General features: G+C 40.0%; 1 protein-coding gene across 2 annotated transcripts in view; it reads left to right on the top strand.

Annotated features, from left to right (window-relative positions):
• SHANK2 (SH3 and multiple ankyrin repeat domains 2) overlaps nt 1–15,947 on the top strand; it is a 318,926-nt gene that overhangs the window by 78,623 nt on the left and 224,356 nt on the right. The window lies entirely within an intron of this gene.

Raw genomic sequence — 15,947 nt, 5'->3', positions numbered from 1 at the left:
ATCCAGAGCAATGGCAACCTGGCGTAACGAGAAATTGCGTAGAGGCTTCTCAGGTGGATCTACATGGAATACTTTGAGTAAAGGATGGCTTTTAGCTCTAGCATAATGCTCGCCTCGCCAGACCTTCCCGACTCCTCAAAAATCACGCATGAGCCATGTTCCCTTTTGCTCTTTGATCTGGGAATATGCTGCGGAAATGCCCAAGTCCGACAGTGTCTGCTGGATTTTGCTCTGTGCTTGCCGCGCTCAAGTGCTTTTGTTACTTACATGAATTACTTAGTGCTTATCCTCTTAAAAAAATTATTTTAATATCCTTCCTACCTTATTACGAAATCAAATTTTTAATGCCTGCAGATTAGTAATGAGTAAGTTCCTACCTAATGCTTGAGAAAAATTGATGTGTTCTTGAATGAAACGAAAGTTATATAATACCTGTTTTCATTCCTTTCATAACTTTATTCCCCTAACAAGCCTGAGGACCTTAGAGGTCTTGGTTGTTGTGCTGTGATCATGCTCGAAATTCCCACTAGCTGTGTGTGGCTTCCATGAACGCGTGCAAAAATCGCTGCTTTTAGAGCATCTTGCTTTTGGCACGAATAGCAAAGAAGATGATCTTGCATCCTTGTATCCTCCCAAATTCCCTGCATGTAGTACCAAGCTAGGTACATCTTACTTGTGCTATGGAGTTTTTTTTTTTCCTCTCCTCTTTTTCTCTGTGTGTTTGCATGTCTTTTTTTTTTTTTTTTTTTTACAGCACTCCCTGTTAGTGAAGGCGTGTTCCTTACCTGGCATTGACAGTTGTGTGTTGGGGGGTTTGTTCTGTCGCTGACTCTAGGCACCACCTGCACTCAGTAGGTATCGAAAATGCAGAATATTGATAGACGTAAAGCAGCAATGTTGTGAAAGCCAAGAAAATTGCCATCAGCCATAGAACTTTAATTAGGAGGTAGCTACTTCCCCTCCTGTCCACCTTTTTCCTGTGAAGGAAAGTGATAGAATAGATAAGAATAATCAATTTGATTTACAGACAAAGGTTTTTCCAGCCATAATGGAGCATAGCAACTGGTAGTTCAGACCTTTAAGGAACACAGATGAAGGTTAGAATTGGTCAGTAAGGCCTTAATTGGTGAGATTCTAAAATAAAATCCACGTTGAGACAGAGCAAGGTGATGATGAGGTGAGATAATCTGTATTTTGTTTATGATGTTACTTACCCCAGCAATATGTATTTCCAGAAAAGGCTATCCATTCAGTTAATGATCAGAAATTGTCATATAGGCTCGTCTAAAAAAACCTAACAGAGTTTAAATGCTAAGCGTTTTGATCATGTCAGAAAAAGAAAGTACTATGAAAACCCTGCCCATTCTTTTGATAATGGACCAGTGGAGCACTAGTTAAAAATGAGTTTCCGATTTAATGTTTTGAACCTCGTCTATTGAAATATTTATGATGTTTGAATAATGAAATGGAAGGCTTACTGGCTTGTTCTTCTGTTGAAGTTGTACTCTGGAGAGCACGATTCACGGCGATTTCTGTCTACAGTTGTGAAATTTTTCACTTTTGCTCCAGACTATTCCACTCCCTTGATGGATCAAGGCAGCAAATGGCTTTTCTCTGTTTATTTTGCTAAGCCAAGGCTGCACTAGAATACAGGGCAGCTGTAGAGGTAGGGATCCACTGCGCTGCTCCGTACAGCTTTTGGACTGAAATGTGATTTGTTGTCGTGACGGGCTGCGGAGAACTGCCTTCCAGCTTATCTGACTGTTGTGAACCAGGGCTGCGCCCTGTTTGCTCTTCCCAGTTATGTGCTCAGAAAAATCCATGAGCTATGATTGTTCAAAGGAATGGTAGGGGGAGAGGAGAAATACCTCCAATTCTTTCTATGCTTTTATACTCTTCTATTCTTCTAGTTATCCGACGTAGGTTATAGGTAATAATCCTCTATCTTGCACCATTCCTTTATTTCTTGACTGAAATTCTGGTCCTATTGGGGTCCATAGCAAAAGCTAGAACACCTTTACTGGGATTAGGATTTAAACAGCTGTGTCTTTTCTGTTTGTTACTTAACCTGTAGAATAAGAGGTGCATCTCTTCCAAGTTAAGCCAGTGTCAAAACTCTGTGATGCTGTATCTCCCAGATGTGCTGGGAATCACTGGAATTTCACTGTATATTCTTCCTGTCTTCCAGTCCTTCCACTTCCATTTATACTTTATTTTTTGGCCTCAGATGTGTCCTGTGAGTCCTATTTATTTCTCCTCCTTTTCGGCTGACATTCCTGTGATACTCCTTGCAGCTTCACACCATAAAGGAAAGCATGGTTCTAGCCAGGGGACTTTAGGGTGAGTTATTTCTAAATTTCTTGCCACATTCTGGATCAGGAAAAAGATATTAAGGCTTTATGGAATGTTTAATCTTGCAGTGATTCTATAAAAGTTTTCCCCAACTTCATAAATTTGTTTATTCTTTTTCTGTCCCACCACCTTTCCACCAGTTATCGGCCAGCCAATGGAGTGGCCTTGGGCTTTCTTGACCCCCACTGGGAACATGGTGTGGGGGATGCAAATAATCTTTAGCTGTGTTTCTGTTCCCCTGTTGCAATGGAGGTGTCCTGGGGACTGTGGTCACCTGTATGTTGTCTAGAAGCAGTGGTTCCTCAGAAACCAGAGCTGCTCGGGGCTCATTGCAGGATTGCTGCACCACAAGTTCCCGGTGAAACCGTGTCTGGTGTCTACTGGTAGAGCTGAGGGTTGGATCTTTCTTTCATTTTGGATCTCTACTACAAATATCAGTAAACAAGAAAATATTGCAAGTGGTTTGAATTCACTTCTCAACTGAAGCTTCCTAATGTGATATCTGAAATACATGGTTTGTGTTGCCCAGAGAGGTGGTGGATGCCCCATCCCTGGAAACGTTCAAGGCCAGGCTGGATGAGGCTCTGAGCAACCTGATCTGGTTGGAGATGTCCCTGCTCCTTGCAGGGGGGTTGGACTAGATGACCTTTGAAGGCACCTTCCAACTCTAACCATTCTATGATTCTATGTTACAGTTTTATCTGTTTGATCTTATGTACCTTTTTCTTTTGATACATAGTGTATTCTTCATGCACAATTTTTTTGCCTATAAACATGTCCTCTGTATTGCTTAAAATTCTCATACCTGAAATTGTGCCTTTGAATATGTGAGTACAATCATCAGCTCAGTTTGGATCTGTTTCTCTAGACAACGCCAGGCTAGATCCTAGGTGGTTAGTGCCAAACGGTCCTTCCTCGAACGAAAGTGCTGGTGCACACATATAGCAGTTACACATGTGTACAGCGAATGCCAACATGAGAATAATTTCTCTCCTAAACACACAGTCTGCAATTATTCTGAAACACAAGAATCTGCACCTGAAATGCCATGGCTTAGTAGAGAACAACACATGCAATTTGCTGATTTATGCAATTACTCTCCTTTCTCTGATCCCATTCTTTTTTAGGCATGTGCATTGCTGTTTCCTACTAGCTTTATTTGCATCACTTCTTGTCTCGAAGAAAACAGTTATTTTGAAACTTGAACACGGAAGTCAAATTTTATTGTAGTACGCATGATGTCCGGGGGTGTGACTGCCAAATAATATGCAGCACACTTCTATTTTCATAGTAACGTCTTGGACGTCAGCCACGCATTTTCCGCTGAATTAATGAATATCATGTCGCCATATCTACCACTGCTGCCAGAAATGTAAGAATAAGTGGTAATATTTCTGAAATAGTATGTACATAAGGTTACTTTTTGATGCTGGGTTTTAAACTTGCACCTTCTTTATTGTTTCAGTTGATCTTATTTGCTTGCTCTGACTTAATAACCTGTGTGAACAAGAGTTCTTTTTCATATCCCTGTTACAGAAAATCTAAACTCAGCTGTCAGTGCACCATCTCAGAACTTAATCTGCAGCCATCGAGAAACAGGCTACACTGATGGGGGAGAAAAGTCTTCCCTTAAAATTTTCAGACATTGTAAAATGCAAGTGAATGATTTCTTGAACCAGAAGTAGGCATAGTATTGCTAATCTAACTTGAATTATTAATCCACCTCAAACTCTTCAGTGAGCAAGCCTTCCTTTCTCAATGGGATTAACCACGGAGAACATTACGAATGCAGCAAACACCTACAGATTTGTACAAAGATAACCCCCTGTTACAGCGGATATGTTCTTTTTTTATCCTTTCTTATTTATACCAGCATGATTCATTAACGGTTATTTTTGAGATGAAGAAATGTAGGCTACTAATATAATTTAAAATGCTGTTATTTTAATGAATAAGTCAGCAGTGTTTTAGTTTCTTTTTAGCACCAAATGTCTAAATGGAACTAAGGATAGTGAGACAATTATCAGCTTAAATTATTGGGTTTTATCTTTTCAAGATCCTGCTTGATAACATGACTTTAGAGCTTGCTCTCCTCTGTTTAGAAGAGAAGGTATTTTGAGGGTTGAATGGTTGCATTGCATATCTACTACCTGTAAGCATAAAAGACAATCGGAAATTTGCGGTGGGAGACTCTCTGCTCAGGGAACCGAAATGTGTGTGGTCTCAGAAGTGTAACTATAGCTTAGGAGGGAAGAAATGTGTGCAGAGGATAAACATGGGGTGCAGTAATGATGGTTCTCATTAACTCCACATTTGAGAAGCTACGTCTAGAATTATGTAAATGCTTTTTGCTTTCTAGTTTGTTTTGCAAGTCTATGGAATATGGAGGTCTTAGTGGCTTCTTCCACACTCAAAACTGACAACAGTGTCCTCTCCTTAAATTCTCCTCTCACTACTTACAGATTCATGGGCTTCAGGGAGGCTGCAGAGTCAACAATTTAGTTCTCTTTAGTTCTCTTGGCACTTAGTTTATGGTTTTGTTGATATAACCTCTGCCAGAATAAGAATGGGCTCCTTTTGCTGCTCTACTGTAAAATAAGAATGAGAGTGGTAATGCACAGTTTTGACATTAAATGCATCATAAAGTAGTGTACGCTTGTAGGAAGCCAACCAGTAGACTGAAAAGCTCTTGCAATTCAGTAGTTCCATTGCTGGCGGCTGAAGCCCAGCTGTGTCTCCTCAGTACAATAATATATTATTTGCTCAATGAAAATATTACCCTGAGAGTGCAATAAGGTGTTAAAAAGACATAGTAATGTCATATTAACTGCTTGATTGTTCCCTCCTCTCTTCACAATTGAACTTCATCACATGAAGTTTGGGTGATTTGTTTTCCCCTCTTCTTAGACATTTGTGTGATGTGACCTCCTATAGATCTTCCTCTTCTGTATGAAATACCTTGTATACAGTTTTCTTGGCCCCTCCTCAACCATTCCGTCCCTATCCATTTGCCTTCGTTGCTAATTTTATGTAACTTTGCTATGACTTGGTATCTTCTAGAAATTCTCTCCTGCGTGTCATTTATTTCCCATTGGCTCTGCGTGGCAGACAGATGGATTATCCTCAGAGAACTGGTGATGGAAGCAGTGAAAAGTGACGGTAGGGTGTGAGAAGGAGGGAAAACAAGGATGAAAAATGGCAGTGAAAGACACCGAGGTTTAAGAGTTGAAGAAGAGGGAGGAGCTGGAGCTAAAAGAAGATATTGTGGATTTGTTTCTTTGCTGTTTTATTATAATTGCTACCTTGGGCTAGCTCACAGTCATGCATGAGCTTTAGTGTCATGGCTTGGTTTCTTCTGTTGTTTGCCTTGCAGTAAATCATAGAATCATAGAATAGTTAGAGTTGGAAGGGACCTTCAACGGTCATCTAGTCCAACCCCCCTGCAAGAAGCAGGGACATCCCTGACTAGATCAGGTTGCTCAGATCAGGAGTAACTGTATGTTTGAGAAACACCTGAGCTGAGGATGGGCTCTAAAGCTGGCATGCATAGTAGCTGCACTTTCCATCCTTATGCACCTGGTGTTAACATTCAGACTTCTGCACAGGGACTGTAAAATGTTGCCAGAGCCAAGTGGAAGCATTTAATACCCAGTGTGCTGGGGGAGTAGTGCTGCAAGCAAAGCAGCCTGGAGAATTGGATCCAACTGGCTGACACCTAAAATAGTACGCATGAATTTACCCAACACCCTCATCCTCCCAACAATTACTTATCTACATAAATTCTCCTAGCATAATGCACGTGCCTGTGGCACGCCGTTTGACCACTTCGACTAATTATATATTGTGTAACTTCTACGAGAGTCCAATCTTTTTTTTTTAATTTTTTTTTCCCCCCATTGAGAGCAATATAAACTTTTCAGTTATGAAAATGGTGTTATTCTAAATAAAACTGACACGATCCACCAACACTTTTGGAAGCACAGATGCTTTGTCCCACTATTTACTAAAGAGGTTCACACTTAGATTAAAGCAGTGAAATCAAATCACTGAATAAAGCCGGGAACAACACAGTGATTTAAGGGATTCGTTGAGAGCTTTTGGTAGGAGGAAAGTTCCACAATGGCAAAATTAGATTGTTTTCCGTACAACAGCAGAACACAGAAGCAGCATGCAATTCAATATTGGTGTATTTGTTTTTTCTAATCATCTTGTGTAGCTTCATTTGTCTTTGTTCTCTTCTGCAACATCAGACTGCAACCCACAAATTTGGATGCTGCATCCAAGGCCCATCAGTGTCAGACATTAAAAGAAGAATCAGGCATCTTTGCAGGAGTTACCAGCCATGAAATTCTCCTCTCTCTGAATGACACTGCTTTTTTTTTCTTTAACATAAACTATGTGGGTTGGGATATGCACAGCCCTGTGATGTTAAATGGTATTTTTCCCAACTCAATGTATATATAATGCAAAGAACAAAATTAATTTGTTGTGTAATTCAATGCTTCTGAGTGGTGCTGCATCAGGACTAGATTTCCCAGCATATTATTAGTGGAGAAAATTGCACCATCCTTTCACCGGCTTGTTTAAAAAGCATGAGAATTTGTAGTGGGATGTAATTATATTTGATTTGTATTTTGTATCTGATTGTTGGAGGTAAAAGAATGCAGCTTCAGGGGTTCACACTTGAATGCTTTCAGTTCAAGCTGATCGTCTGAGCTAAATAGATCTTTCTGTCCAGATACCGTATAAGTTGTTCATCTCTTGCTTCAACGACCCTTCTGAGTAGCCGGTTGCTAACAGTGCGCTGCGGTATAAAGAGGAACGATCCTGGACGAGCTCTACTTGCTGATGAAAACAGACCTTGAAATCAGCTCAGCCCGTATTTAAAGAAATCACTTAAAACAAGTGGTTTCATGTTTCATCTACTGCAAGCACCCATTGCCTTTTTTGAAAAGGTTCACCGTAACTGTTTATTTTTTAAAAGATTTTCTTTTTCCTTGTCTTCACAACCAGTGAGGAAACTTTGTTATCTGGCTGCACGAATGTAGAGAAGGTAGATACAAATATTTATCTCAGTTGTTTGTATTACTCAGGGTAAGACTGGATGTTGCTTTAAACTCAAACATGCAGAATAGAAATGAGGGGCTATAGGTGCTCTGGGAATAAAAAAAAAACTTGAGAAACCCTTGTTTGCAGTGGCGCTCACCACATCTGTCTGAGGAAGAATACTCTGCAGAAACAAAACTCCATAAAATACAGGTTTTTACTGGGATGAGCTGCTTTTTCTTTATGGCAGTATACCTGTTGGAATGAAAGTGAGCCGTACATGTTATTCTAATAGACTTTTCTCTTCGGCTTTGCTGATGGATTTCCATCATGTTTTAAAATTCTCCTTCAGCCACTGTGCTTTTCTCTCTCTTCAAGCTGCTGCTTGCAAGACACATCCCTGATTACGGGCCATTGTTTCCTCCCCGCTTCCAGCCTTTCACACGAAACTGGAGGGTTTTGTTTCCTCACCTTTTAACCTTCCGTTGTTCCACTTCTATCTGCACCCCTGACCCAGATTCCTCCCACTATTGTGGGCTACAAAGCAGCCTCCTGTCCATATGAATGGAGGTTTTATTTCGGTTTTCAGGTAAATTCTGATCTGTAGATCTGTATCGCTGCAGAGCTTTGTATATGTGCAAGTATTGCCACATCAAGCCTAGTAATTTTTTTTTTTTTTTTTTTTTTTTAAAAAAAGGGAAGCCCCATGACATTCAAGCTCTTTTGGATCATGATTTCTAAACCTATTATCTTCTAAGCTATCAAAGAGATTTCAGGCATTTATTCCTATGTGTAACAAGTTTAAAGCAATACTTCGCAATTTTTAATATAATTTGAACAGAAGATTCTTGGTATTTTCTTGATGTTGTGTAAGCATCTGAGAGTAAAGCCTTAAGGTGAACATGCAGGAGTGTCCAGCTCTTTGTTGTTCTTGCATGACTGCTGTAATCTTAGCAAAGGCTTATTTATAATCATGTGAATAAAATAAAGAGGGATTGATTTTCATTTCCCATGATTTTTAGGCACATTTACGCGTGGCAACTGTATATTCATCAACTTCTAAATTCCTTTGAAATATACTCCCAAACACATACATCACATCCTTAGTATATACTATATACTGCTAATAACAGGAATTGAGTGTTTTCTGCAGAATTGCGGAGCCCAGCAGTGGCCAGTTCACCACAAAAAGAGTTGCCTCCACTTAAGCCTTCCAACTCCTTGTTGTTGATTTTTAATCAAGTTCTGTGATTGCGCTGGGTTCCTCAGCAGAGCAGAGAGAGAGTGGCCCGTGTCACGCAGAGCAAAGTTTGGGGACGGCCACGTGATACAGTGCCAGGTGACGGAAGGGATGTCTGCCACATGGCTCTGGTACTTGCACTGCTATTTTTTTTGGTTGTTTTTTCTAATTGATAACTCCTGCCATCTGTTCCTGAGCCATCCCTCTGCTGTCCTTTCCTACACGTGGTCTCCTGCCCCCATCCTACCCTTCAAACTTGGCTCGACTGCCTGAAGGCTGCTAACAGGAGCTGATGGGTACCAGTAGTAGCTGGGTGGTAAGAAGATGCTAATGGTGATGTGGCAAGAGAGATGCTAAGGCTGGGCTCTTCAAGCGCCGTTTGAGTGGGCTCAGATGCTTCTCTCTCAGTGCTGGTTTAACTGCAGTTTCCTGAGCAAACTCCCCAGATTTTTTCAGAAAAATAGAAAAAAAAAAACCTCCTTTATAAAATAGGTTTAGTTGTTCCCCTGAGGTGGATTCCTTCTGAATCTGTCACATCTGCCCGAGTTCCTTGCTACCTTGCGGCTTTGTGGAATAAGTATTCTAGAGGCACTGTACCAACCTAGGGGTTTTTTTGGTTTTGTGGTGGTTTCTTTTTTTCTTTTTTTTTTTCTCTTTTTTTTTTTTCCTCTCCAAGAGTCTTTTTGTACTTTGCAGTCTATATTTGAATCTGTCTTTTCTTATCTAACTCTCCATTTGGTGGCTTAGCATACGGGAAGCCTATTTTATAGTGGCGAGAAGTGCATTTGTACATGCTAAGAACTGTATTTTTGTCAAAAACCTAGATATGTATACAAGTTCAGGGGATTTTTCTAGCAAGAATTCCCAAATGGACAAAACCGAAGAAGAATAAAGCATGGCATTGTAACTGTGTTCTACCATTATCTGAGGAGCCCTTGCTCTTAGAGATGTGTTGGTGGGAAGATTAAGCAAGAGCCTAAGTATGGTCAAACAGATAATTTTTTGCTTTTTCTGAAGGCATTTAACTGCCTAAAAATAGATCCTCAAGAGTATATAAGTCAGTGATTTCCACAGATTTCCAATGGGATCTATGGACTGAAATACCTATAAAAATGTGGGAGCCTAGTGTTACCAATGTACAAAAAAAATGCTACTAAAAATTAAATTAAGAGCACATATTTTGATTTCTATTTAAGGTGGCCTTTTCTTCTCAGAGACATCCCCGTGCAGAGCTCACAGACATTTTCCTGAGCACCCACGGGAGAAGTAGGGAGGTTAGGGCTTAGCTCACCTCTATTTGTAAGATTCTTCATGATTTTTAGATTATGGATGCTGATGGCTTGTGGGTTGTGTTGTTGGTGTGTGCTAGCGTAGTCAAATTATTAGGTTTTTGTCCTGAGCTAATAATAGAAAGACTACCATTGTGAGGCAGAAAATCTTTCAGGAAAAGGTGCAAGCTGCTGGAGTATTTTCTTTTTTAACTTCTCAATGCCACAGATTTTAGGACTTCAGTTTAAAATAAACAAATACGAATAGGTTATTAGTGAAAATGAGGAAAAAAAACCCCAAAACTGCAGCTGTAGATAGTTCACTGACTTCCTTGATTGTCATATTTTCCAAATGTACAATGGTGTTTACTGCAGTAGGCTCTGCCATGTAGGAAGAAATTATATTTCCTGCGTTGGGGAAAAGACAGTTAAATAGAACAAAATGATCAGTCATCAGGTGATACATCTGATGGTGTGGATCAGGAGTTCCCACAATTTCCATGAAACTCAATAATTGCAAGTGACTTTAGGATTTTTTATGTTTTTATAAGACTGATTAGAAACTGCTAGATGATGAAATGCTGCAGCTCTGGGAAGAATCTAATAAAAATACCCCCTGGGATTGATTTTGATTGACTACAGTTGCCTGTCTGTTTTTATTTTACTGTATATGAACAGACGTGAATGAGCACAATTGAGTTAACCCTTTCCTCGCCCCGCTGCTGTGATGAGGTACGTAGGCTACCGATACTCTGAAACACTGACACCCACATCAAGGAAAAGGCAGTTTGAGGATTCAACTCCCAGGTTTCTACACCAGCAGAATGTCCTGGGCCTTTCAAGAAAGACAAGCAACGCTGAGGTCCCATCCCTTTGGAGATAGTTAATGCTTGGCCTGTACGTAATTTTTTTCTGGATATTAAACCGCAGAACTGAGCATAGGGAGGCAGTGATTTTCTTCTTTTACTCTGGGCACAACAGGTAATTCTCCTCTGGAAGTAGACAGGGATCAAGCTATGCTCTGCATCATCAAGAAAGTATATCACCCTACACTGTGTAAAATTAAGATGCACTCCCTAGGAAACTTGTGCCCACAGGCGTTACAGCAGTGCCTGGAGCTACGGAGACACAGATCTTCTCCTGCGATTGCCAAAAGTAAGGATCACCAGCAAAAGCAGTGGCATGGTTATTCTGGCATGGCACTTGTTCTGAAAATATTGATTCTTCTGGGGAGCTAATTAATGCACATATTTCAAAGTTAGTGAATAACACTTCAAAGTTATTCTTTAGAAAGCTTTGCATGTTTGCAAAGTTGAGAAGAAAATTCTTCCTGTCAAATAAAGGCATTTAATGATGTACGTGTGCTGTGTCCTCTGGTAAGATTTCCACCTACTAAGAGCCCTTGCTTTTAAAGATAAATTGAACCAAAGCGTAAAATCCTATTAATTAAGGTAAATATTCCTTTCTTTATAAATTAATAACTATGTAAACACTGGAATGTTAAATGAAATTCAAACCATTCAATTTATTTCTGCTTACTAATGCTTTTCAGTGTTGTGTTAAATAGGAGATCGTTATGCATACAGAGGTTAAATCCATTTAAGTAATTTATTTTCTGTCTGTCTTGAAGCAGTTTCCTCAGTAAGAAAAAGACCGAATTTTCAAAATACATGCGTTATAGTGATCAGCAGAGATGTGTGAAATGGAATAAATATTTATTAACTCTTATGTAGTTTATACTATTTGAAGGCAATTTTTTGATGTAGATTACTTTTTAAAAAAAAAAAAAACCAGTGAGTTTCCTATTCTTTGGAATTTTTATATCTTACATTTAACAAGTTATGGTTGCAATTTTTGTGACTTTTATCACCTCCCCCCTGCTTCCTCTCTACCCATTTCATTCATGTGCTCTTCTTCTGGGAGCAGGTTTGCACTGGCTGGCATAGCAATCTCTAGGATTTTCTGTCAGAATTAGTACTTTAAAAACTGCATTGGCTGCATCGCTTCTTTTCTGGCATCTGCATTGGATTTAGTGAAACAGCTTGGTCAAATTTTCAAAAATGTGCAAAAAAATTTCTGTTTTATTGCAATGCAGTGGAAGAGGAGCGGAAAATAATTGTGTTTGTCTCTCCTCTGTTTCAGGCTGGAATATAGGCCACGTGAAGATATTCCGTTTAGTGGCAGTTTTGTTTCTGTTCTTAACATAGTCATTGTGTGAAGCTTGGGGTGATTTGTACTTCTCCTCAACTTGCCTCTGGAGCATTGCGATAAGCAAGGGAACAAACAGCCAAAAAAGCCCAACAGACAGCCAAACCCCGTGAGCACTGAGGGTCAGCTGTGCGAGCGTAGAAGGGAAAGGCACCTTTACAGCAGCTCTCATCTCTGTCGAGGTTTCCCTTTCCCCTGCCGAGCACCGCTGCCAAGCGCGTGTTCGCACCTCGCTCCCCCCCTGCCCCTTTGCAAATTTGAATTTTTGGCCCCCTCGCAGCTCCGGCCGCCTGCACCTCCCTCAGCCCGGCATTCGCTGCCCTACAAACGCAGCGCTCGCGGATGCGAGAGCATCGTCTGCGAGGCTGTGGCGGTGGTGTTCACATGACTAATGCTGTGAAAGATAGCAAGATTTTTTTTTTTTTTTTTTTTTTTGAGCAGCTCCAGTCTATGCACAGTTGGCTCCCAGCTGACAGACAGAATGTGGGGTGGGCTTTGTCACCAGAACGCCGGGTACTGCATGCCCGGCTATGCTCGCAATTCCACAGTGCCCAGAAACCTGCTGCTTATGTCAGGGTGCAGGCAGCCTGAACACATAGAAATTGGGTAGCTGTATTTTTATTTTATTTTTTTTTTATTTTTACCTCTTTCTTCCTAGCAAAGGTTATATAATGAGGGGATTGCTGCTAAAGTAAAAAGGGAAAATGAAGTCTTTGTTAAATGCCTTCACAAAGAAAGAAGGTAAGCGATGAAAGCAGAACACTTTGATGTTTCAGAGCGGTGTTTTCTTGTGTACGTTGAATATGATCGGCTTAGTGACTCTATAATTAATCAGTTCCTGCAATTTCTTTTTCAAAATTACTTTGTGTTAGACACTCCGTTTAGACAAGTGATTATTAAGGCTGGATGTGACTTGATTCATTTTAGATCTTTTTTTTTTTTTTTTTTTTTTTTTTTCTCTGCGGAGTCAAGTAGTTATAAAAATGTTTTTATTCCCTAAGAAATGCATTTGAAGACATGTAAGGAATTTCCTAGGTCAGGTTTCTCAGGGAATGATGCTGAATTGCCCCTTTAGATGTATGAAATGCATCTGAGAGCTGGGGGAAGGATTAAATGGTACTTTCAGGTATGCTTTGAGGGATGATAATTTTAAACTTGAGCAGCATGCAATTAGTTCAGATGTTTTCCTGTCATTTTATATCCAGTGTTTTTACCAGACAAGTTTTGCAGCAGTTATACTTACAGTTCTGAACGTGGTGAAATATTAGGGAAAACCGGTGCCCAACAGGGGTTAAAGCGGGGACATTTGCGTTTCATCGTTGTGTGTTGTAGTTATTTTTTTTTTTTTAATTGTAAAAATAATATAAATAATGCCTATAAGAAGCAGCTAAAAAAAAAAATCTCCACCCACTTACAGTTTGCAGATTGCTGGGGAAAAGAAACAGTTGGGTGGAATATTAATCACTTTAGGCACGGAAATGCTTATTTTTAACTCTTTCTATAAAAGATTGGTGTTAGACACACGTCAATTGGGGGAATTAGCCGTCCCCTTTCCTGTTTATTTTCTGTAGGAGAGGCTAATTTTGCTTGTAGTTCTCCCTCTCCTTAAGAATACGTTAATAGCAAAGCAAAAGCTAACTCCTAAGTGGCCATGTAAAATCCTCGTAAGGTATGCAAGGAAAAAAGAATTAATTTAATCCGGTACCTGGAGGGTGTGTATGTACAAAACATACCCTGTTTTTCCATAGGAATGATGCGCCAGTTGTGTGTTTTCTAAAACCTGTCTGTATAAACGTGCTCAGCTCTTCTCCGTCCGTCCTGTCGCCGTGCCCCTCGTGCTCCCTCCCACTCCTGCCAGAAGATATCCCACCAGTCTCCCCAAAGTTAGAGTAAACAGCCCCAAAATGCTGGCAGTATTTCGTTTGATCAGCCTGTGGCTGGAAGGCTCGGCAGTCTGTGTGGAGCATTACCTGGTTAAGTTCATAGAAAAATTAAAATTGAAGGGTCAGATGCAATTTTTGCTGAAGTCCAAGACAAACTTTGGTGACCCGAAGGGAAGAGCGTTAGACCTTCAGCTAGCAAACCTCCGTGTGCAGAACATTCCCTGTATTCGGCGTTGTGTGATTTCCCCTTTACTGAAATTATTACAGTAGCTGTTCTGCTTTATTCTACCTGGGGAAGATCCCCGTCTTCAGTGAAATAATTTTTAGAGTCGTATTCTAAATGTCAAAAATACAAGAAGGCAGAAATGGCACGTTTGTGTCAGACATCTGTCTAGGGGATCTGTATATATCAATTTTGGAAATAAGTGCTGTGAGTTTTCTTTAAATTAGTAATAACTTGGGCTTTCATCGTGACATTTGAAGCACCAAGGTGCTTTCAGTGACATACTCTGCTGCTTTGAATAGGAAATATGGAAAAAAAAATTGAAATATTCTGAAAATTAGACAGAACTTCTGCTGGTTTCTAGCATAAATATTGGACTTTTATGCTTTATCCCCTTTAACTGCTTTTAAAGACTACTTCCCTTATTTCAGCTTCATTTCATATGAAATACTAAGAAATTGAATTTAAAGCCTTTTCTGTGCACACTGTTCTCTTGTTGGTTGTTCTGATGTTGTTGAGCTATTTACCAGAGAAAGTTTCAGCTCATTAGAAGTACAAAGGATGTTATTTTAAAATATTCAGAATCATAGTTAATCATAAACTGATTCTGGTGAAAATGATATAAAACATGCTTTTACTTGCAGTTACATCTTTTTTTTTTGTTATAAATATGCTTTCAGTTTTGCTCTGAAACCTTAAATTTTGCTGTGTTCTCTCAATTAAAGGCTGTATTTCAAGGCAGGACAGATTGATTCCTATGTATATTTGTATTTTTTGTGACTTTATTCACTTGCACAGTATGACAGACGTTCTTATTCTGGTTTTTGTGTGGTTTTGAAAGGTATTGAATGCGTAGACATTCCTGGCACTTTAGACATGTAGGATGATATTTTTGTGGAGCTTCTTTCCCAATTGAAATACAATTTTTTAAAAATAACAGCAGCTCAATAAAGTCCTCGGAATAATGCCTGGCTGCCTTTTGTTAGTGATACTGCTGTGACTTTTCAGATGTCAATATGTACACTTTGGATAAATCCTGCAACCCACTGAGTTCCACTGGAATTAGAATAGTTGCATGAATGGGGACCGAGGCGAGCGTGAGTTTTCAGGACCAGATCCTTTATTACCTTATCTTATGGGAAATGCCATCGCATATAGCGATAGCTGGGTGCCTTTTGTTAGAAAATTTGCCTTTTAAGTTGCACTTGGGTCTACCTGACCCATGACAGCGAGAGAAGGAGATCTGGAAAATGTGGGGTCTGCTTGTACAAACCCTTGTGTGAGTGCAGCGCTGTACCAGTAACAGTGGTGAAAGGATGGGCCCTCTGGTTTGTTTTACATCCTTATTGCCCTCGCTTTTGTTTTCTGTTACGACTATTTCGTTAAGTAGTATATTGCAGCCTTTGGATACGGTCGCGTTCTCTTTGGGACACAGCACGTGACAGAGTGAGCGTATTACCCTGGGGTGGTATGTTCTATATACAATAGTAATAGATGCTGTGGAAATGCCTAGATTAGAAAGAGAGGAATACCTGGGGATTATAGCAATGTAATAGATTCTGCCAGGAGAAAAATCTCTGTCCTCAATTTTTAACCTGGAAGATGGGGATAAGGTGACCGTTAACACTACAGACTTTAGGTTAGGCCTGAACTTGAAACAGAACAAAACTCTCACAGTTTGGGTGCTGATGGGAGCAGGAGCTTAGAAGATCGCACACTAAACATTC

The sequence above is a fragment of the Chlamydotis macqueenii genome, chromosome 5, assembly GCF_036417535.1.
Source record: "Chlamydotis macqueenii isolate bChlMac1 chromosome 5, bChlMac1.mat, whole genome shotgun sequence".
NCBI classification, from domain to species: Eukaryota; Metazoa; Chordata; class Aves; order Otidiformes; family Otididae; genus Chlamydotis; species Chlamydotis macqueenii.
This window is presented reverse-complemented; position numbering and strand designations above follow the sequence as displayed.